This window comes from Somniosus microcephalus, chromosome 12, assembly GCF_052327205.1.
Source record: "Somniosus microcephalus isolate GS21.2 chromosome 12, FLI_Smic_1.0, whole genome shotgun sequence".
Taxonomy (NCBI): Eukaryota; Metazoa; Chordata; class Chondrichthyes; order Squaliformes; family Somniosidae; genus Somniosus; species Somniosus microcephalus.
The window spans coordinates 135,415,546-135,423,005 of NC_140998.1; positions in this window are offsets into that span (position 1 = coordinate 135,415,546).

Consider the following 7,460-nt stretch of genomic DNA (forward strand, 5'->3'; position numbering starts at 1 on the left):
GCTGACGAGAAAAGTAATAAAAGGAAATCGTCACTGTTCTTACATGTCGTGGGTGATGAAGTGCTGGAGGTGTATAATAATTTCACATTCGCTGCTAATGGAGACAAAATGAAGCTAGATAAAATAATGGAACAGTTTGAGGCCTACTGCATACCTAAACGTAACGTGATGTTTGAGAGGCACAGATTTTTCACATGTGTTCAGAAAACGGGTGAGACTATTGATCAGTATGTGACTGAACTGAGAAACCGAAGCAAAACATGTGAATTTGGGGGACTGACAGACTCGCTGATAAAAGACAGACTGGTGTGTGGTATTCCGAATAATGGTCTAAGGGAAAGACTGCTAAGAGAGCAAGATCTAGACCTGGGAAAAGCCATAGCACTGTGTAAGGCTACAGAGACTGTGAAGTTGCAGGCAAAGGAGCTGTTCAGTGACAATAGCTGCAACGTGGATGCAGTGAGTAAGAACGGACACAAACCGTTTAACAAAAAGAGCGCCAATGTGAAAAAAGAGGCGTGGCCAGCGAACGAAAATGAAAGGGACAATCGAAAGTCATGTAGTCGATGCGGTACACAGCATACACCAAAAAAGTGTCTAGCATATGGTAAAACATGCAATAGTTGCAACAAAAACAACCATTATGCCCGTTGCTGCAAGAACCAAGTGCAACAAAGCAAGGTCCATGCAGTAGATGAAAGCGACATAGAGGAGTTCAATGTAGATGTTGTGTCTGAAAACAAAGAAGAAAAAAGAGACTGGATGTTGACACTAAAAGTGAATGACATACACATTCCATTTAAATTGGATACTGGAGCACAAGTTAATGTGATATCAGAGACTGATTTTAAGAAAATTAGACCCAGACCAAAGATACATGGAATCAAAGTGAAAGTGACAGGATACTCAGGTACTGATATACCAGTGAAAGGAAGATGCATTGTCAAAGTAACACACAAGGACAGAGAGCACACGCTAGCATTAATCGTGGTGCCAAAGGATGTGCAAGCCATACTAGGTTTAAAAGCCTGTGAGAGACTGAACCTGGTAAAGAGAGTCCTCGTTGTGGAAAGCGAAGGAGAGACAGTCTATGATGAACTGAATGTTGCGTACACACCGGGTAAGCTGATGTATACAGCAGACACGTTGTCCAGAGCTGTTGATCCAGGAGAGCCCGCAAACACAGTGAAAAGACTGATGTACAAGGCAAAAGACAGTGGAACTGACTTCTACCAGAGCATGCTTGTATACCGCACAACACCGCTCGAGTGTGGTATGTCACCAGCCCAACTCCTGATGAGACGTCAGCTAAGGTCAAACCTACCCATCCCGGAGAACCTCCTGAAAACAAAAGGGGGGAGAAAGTGAGGAAGTTCAAAGAACAACAGAAAGAAAAGCAAAAGTACTACTATGACAGAGGAACACAAAACCTACCTGAACTCCACACTGGTGACCAAGTAAGGTTGAAAGACAAAACAAACACATGGACTCAGAAGGGAACTGTCCTGAGTGAAGTTCAACCAAGATCATACACCATTCAGACAGATGAGAGTGCTGTTCTGAGAAGAAATCGTAGGGATCTTCTCATGGGACCAGCCACAGCAGGTCAAGAGACTGATACTGTTGAACAACCTGATCACACAGCTGAGAACACATCATCTGAGGCAACAACTCAGATTCAAGGACAATCAATCAGAAAATCCTCAAGACATGTGAAGCCTCCTGAGAGACTCATTGAGCAAATTTAAGGACTATTGTTATAGAAGGAAGTAATGTTATCTTATTCTTTCTTCAAATTCTAGTGTATTGACATATTTCATGTGAACACACAAAGCAAGGTTAAAAAACCTTGATCATGATAATGATAATGTAAGTTCATTAAGTGTTACAGTTAAAATGCAGATTAATACAAAGAAAACATGTTGTTAGTTAAAAGTTAAATACTTTTGTTTTAAGAAAAGGAGATGTAATGATATCAGCAAATAGAGATGGTATTTGCCTGTTCGATTATGATGCCTTAATAGCATGATTGCATGTATTGATTGCTTGTGCCTGACCAGCAGAGGGCATGTGACCGAGAGAAGCAAGGCAGTTAGTTTAGTTTCAGTTTCGTTCTAGATGCATCACTAGCATAATGGTGTCTCCTGAATGCTGTATAAAGAGTTGAACAGACTTTAGATTAAAACTCATTCTCTTTCATAAATGTCTCATCATTGAACCCACAAAGAAATCAATACAAAACCCGCCTCTTTGACAAGCTTTTGGTCACTTGTCCTAATATCGCCTTTTGTAGCTCGGTATCAAATTTTGTCTGATGACGCTCCTGTGAAGCGCCTTGGGATGTTTTACTACGTTAAAGGTGCTAGATAAATGCAAGTTGTTGTTGTTTTTGTTGCTGTCCTTGACAGCAGTGAGGGGCACTACTCGTAGGAGGCCATACCCAGCGCACAGTGTGTACAGGCTCTTTCTTAAAGAGTAGTGCATCAGGAGGCTACGCTTCTTCAGGCAGGTTGTTGCAGACATCTGCAGCCTCCCGCAACGGGACCTGCTGCCTGCTGGACCAGGGGGTGCCATGCTTCACTAGTAGCTGTCAACTTAACTTCTTTGTCATTCATTCCTTTCACTCTGCTCCCTGGGACATCAGCTGCATTTCCCAGTCTGCAGTACACAGCTGTGTTAAAGTAGGTCAGGGCTGAGCAGTTCATCATCTTCACCAATGGCTTCAACAGTCAACAGGCGAGAGCTCGAGGAGTGCGTGCAGCAGTGGTTGGCTTCCTCCGTGCACAGGGCGTCATTGACTGTACACGTGTTGTCATCAGGGCACCAGAACACCAGCTGGCAAAATTTGTAAATAGAAAAGGTTACCGCTCCATCAATGTGCAGCTTCTGGCTGAGCACACAAACAAGATTGTGCAAGGTACCCAGTCATGGCACATTTAACGTGCACTAATCTACCACCGTCCCCCAGGAACATGGCACAATGGCTGCTGGGGGGTACACGGGATACCCCCTACACGTGTGGTTCATGACCCCCCTCCACAGCCCCACCACACCTGAGCAACACATGTATAATCAAAGCCAGGGGACCAACTGGACCATTATTAAGCGCACCATCGAGATGCTGAAGCAGAGGTTCAGGCATCTGGACAGGTCTGGGGGCTCCCTACAATATGCCCCACAAAGAGTCTCCCACATCGTAGTGGCGTGCTGCATACTGCATAACCTCACCATACAGAGAGGCCTGCATTTGGAGGAGGCAGAACAGAAGCAGCAGTCTTCAACGGATGAGGATAACCAGGGGGAAGAAGAGGAAGCAGCAGAAGAAGGAGGGCCAGCGCAACGCCTTGCAGCAAGAGGTGTGAAAGATCAGCTAATTGCTGAGCAATTCTGTACCCTGCCCATGCTCCTGCACTGAAAGCTTACACAGAGCCCCTCTGTTTAACAGTCCTTGTTACATCCTTTCCCATTTCCTTCATGAGAGTGAGCCTTTGGCACAGTGGTAGCATTCCTGCCTCTAGACCAGAAGGTGCAGCGTTCAAACCCCGCTCCAGACAGTCCTGGCAAGTGGAGTCGGAGCTCCGGCTCTGGGTTGACATCCAGCAGATACTGGTGGGTGTGGGAGCCTATAATACCCTCCTGCCATATAGGACTAACCACCCTATCAGCCACGGCCATGGAAGGAGCATTAACGTGGCCAGTCAGACTGTTAATCAGCCTGTGAATTCTTCCAATACTTTGCACTGTTCCCCAAAGGAAACAGTAAGAAGACTCCATTCACCCTGTATTAAAGAACATTCAAACCATTCAGATAATGTCTATATCAATGACAGCGCAGACTCAGATGCTGCTACTAAACCACACTGCAGACAAATGTGAAGAGGGTGGTTACATTTTATGCCAAAAATTATAATTGCCTTCCATTCACTTCTCACTGTTCAACCCATAAAGCTTTTCTTTGATGAAGGTATACTTACTCTACTACCCCTACAAGTGGCCTCAGCAAAGCTGGTGGAAGGCTACTGTTCCTCATGTTGGAACTCTTACATGCTCGTGGCCGGTGACTTGTAGGTGCTCGAGCCTGTGAAGGCCTGGCTGCAGACTGCTGCACCTTGGTTGCTGCTGGGTCATTCTGGCCGATCAGACATGCTGGCACCATAGCGAGTATTGGTCGAGGGTGTGGAGAAGGAGCAGATTTGTGAGAGAGCATGTCTACCAGTCCTGTGGTGCTGGGCTTATCACTTCCACTGAGAGCAGACTGCAGAAGGTGAGTGGCTCCTTGAAGGCCCCTATCATTGCGCTCCATTAATTTGTCTAAGGTGGACACCTGTCTCTTCAAGGTGAAGCTGAGAGTCTGCATGGCTTCCACCAAACTGTAAAGGCTGTGAAAATTGCCTCCTGTTGTGAAGGCCAAGTTGCAGCAACCCCGAAGGCTACCACAATCTCCAAAGTAGACTGCAGTGTGCTGATGCCCTGGAAGCGGACTCCTCCATACTCTCAGCCATAATGCTGAAACTCCTTGGCAGACCTTCCAATACCTGGTACAACTGCTTAAGTGAGGTCAGTAGTTATGTTTTGAGGGCTAGGCCCATGAAGTCCTTATCTTCCTCTTCCTCAGCAGAGGACTTCTCCCTTCAGTGAGGTGTTTCTTGGGCTGTTCAGGCCACCAGTAGCTGATGCTTCTCACTGGTGCTGGGTGTTTCACCATGTCCCGACCACGGGCTCACTATCTAACCCACATGGAGTGCCAATGCCTGAGCTGGTACCTGGGAGGGATGTAGCAACTAATGGTGCATCCTCAGGTTGGTTGTCCTCCTCTGAGTGTTTTCTGCAGTAACCTTTTGCTGTTGAGAAGGACCTAGAAGAAAGAGAAAATAGACAAGAGTTAGGATGGCAGATAAAAGCTGGACATTTGCAGGTGACCATATTGAGACTGCAGCTTGAAGTTGTAATGGTTGCTCCATATTTATTGAGGTGAAAGAAGGGATACAAGCAATATGTAGATACCTCATCTTCCATGATTCTCATGACTCTGTTTGGGCCACTGATCTCCAAGGCTTCTTGCTCTGCTTGGATGCGGGCGATGGTGCTGGCGACTCCTCCCTGGTCTTGGTCCTCTCCCTCATATTATTCACTGCTTTGTTTTTGCAGAAAGCGAGGACGAGAGTTAGTGATTGGCTGTTGAACAGGAAAGTGGAGGTGTGTAGGGCTTGTGCGCACAGTGCATGTAATGGGAGGTAGAGAAGAAGCAAGATGGATAATGATGGAGAGGCGAGGAAGGAGTAGTGGGAGTAGCTGATGGTTGTGCAAGTGGTAGTATGTGAGTAGAGAATGGTGTCAGTGTGAGATGTGAAGATAGGAAAGGAAGTGGTGAGTGTGTTTGGAATAAGAAACGAGAGGTGTTGCAGTTGCCGTTGTGAATGTATGCTGAAGGAGGTGATGGACGGGAGGGAATTGTGAGTGTTGGGAGAGGGAGGGAAAGGAGTATTGTCAGGTGCTGTTGACAAATGGCGAGATGAAGAGCTGTACTCACTCTTGCTGCTCTTGTGAAGTCATTGAACCTCTTTCTACATTGAACCCACATGCTGCGGGTGATGCTGGTGACACTGATCCTGCCAACCACCCCTGTCCAAGGCCTGCTTCCTGGTGACCTTGAGGATGCTCCTGTGGCTGCTGGGGAAGAGTACCTCCCTCCTTGCCCTGACTTTGTCCACTAGGACCTCCAGGGAAGCATCAGAAAAGCAGGGTGCTGACCTTCTACTCACCTCAGTAGCCAGGACATCTCCGGTGTTCTTCAATGAAAAATCCAAGCATGGGATGCAATCTCGCTTTAAATAGGCCTTGAGAATCGTGGTGGTAGGTGGGCGGGCTGCCTGGTTCCCAACGTGGTCAGGAGAGCATCCCATCAGTCAAATGGAAATGAGGCCCAGGAATTAAAATTGCATGGGCCTCGTGTCAATAACATCATGAGGACTTCATGCTGCCACGTCCCTTGCATGCCGGATTTGTGCTCTGAGTTATAAAAAAGGGAGAACTGATGTTATTCTAAAATGAATTTGCACCATTTATATTTTAATGTTACTAGATCTGTAGAAAGTACTTAACTATTGTGTCATGTTTACTTAGTTAAACTTAATCCTCCTTGGACCTCAGATGGCCCGAAGGACAGCAACGAAGCGACAACATCTGTTCCCATGCTCAGCTCTTCTTGGTATTTTGTTTACATTGTGAATATGATTATTTAAATCTCTCAAAGCTACTCTGCCTTACATACCACTCAGCCTACCAAGGTGCCTTCTCCCATGGGATTGCCAGATATTTACATAGATATCTATTATTCATTCTCGGTACACAACCACTGCCATTGATGGAGTCTCACATTCTCCATTCATTCATTGTTGCCACTGACTCATAAATTTTCCTCATGTCCGCTGTGGCTCAGTGGATAGCACTCTCTAGGTGGGAGGGGCTAGGAGTGAGCCAAGTGTTACTGGTTGCCTAATTGCAGCTGGGTGTTGGAGGGAGCTTTGTAAAAAGTTGGTGGTGGGTTTTGTTTTCAGGTTTTAGGGCCTTTTTGGCCCACAAAAACAGCCAGATGGCTGCTGAGGGGTCCGGAGTGCCGGGCCCCTCAGAGGACAATATTCCCGAGAGGAATTTAATTAGGTAAGAAACTGTGGTGGGAAGGGGAAAAAAAGGCCCAAAGATTTGGGCCGGGACCTCAGGAGGTTTGGTAAAGAAAATACGGTGGTGGTGCAGTGTGAAGATAAGAAGATTCGAGCCTGGGATATAATCCAGGCGGTTCATGAGGACTGTGGCGAGGGAAGCTGCTTTGCCTGCCGACCAAAGCCGAATGTGGGATTTGAGGTGACGGTCAGTGGCCGTGAGGAGGTGGAAAAACTGCTACTCAGTCTGAAAGTTGGTGAGAAATTCTTGGAGGTGACTCTGCCATATTCAGAGGAGGTGGTGGTTTCATTTTTGAACTTGCCAGTGTACATTGAGGAAAAAGTGCTGAGCAAAAAGTTGGAGTCGTGGGACATTAAAATCTGTTCTGAAATAAAGAGGAGGTACTATCCGGGAACACGGGTAGCAGACGGAACCCGGTATGTAAAGGTGCGGTTCCCAGAGGGGGTGAGGTCTTTGTCATACAGTATGAAGTTCGAGACACTGGAAAGAGTGCAGTACTTTTATGTGCTGCACGATAACCAAGTAAAGGTGTGCTACTATTGTCTGGGACATGACCATCTCGTAAGAAACTGTCCAGATTTGTATTATTACAATTGCGGTGAGTCGGGACATATCGCTCGGAGCTGCAAGGTGGAGAGCTGTGGGGTGTGTCACAAAGGCCCCACCCGCTGTGAGTGTGTGGCAAAAGGGAGCGATATGAGTGATGAGGAGATGGGAGAACGAGAAGGAGATGAGAGTGGAACGGCCAGAGGAGCGGTGCAGTCGGAGGACACAGCCGG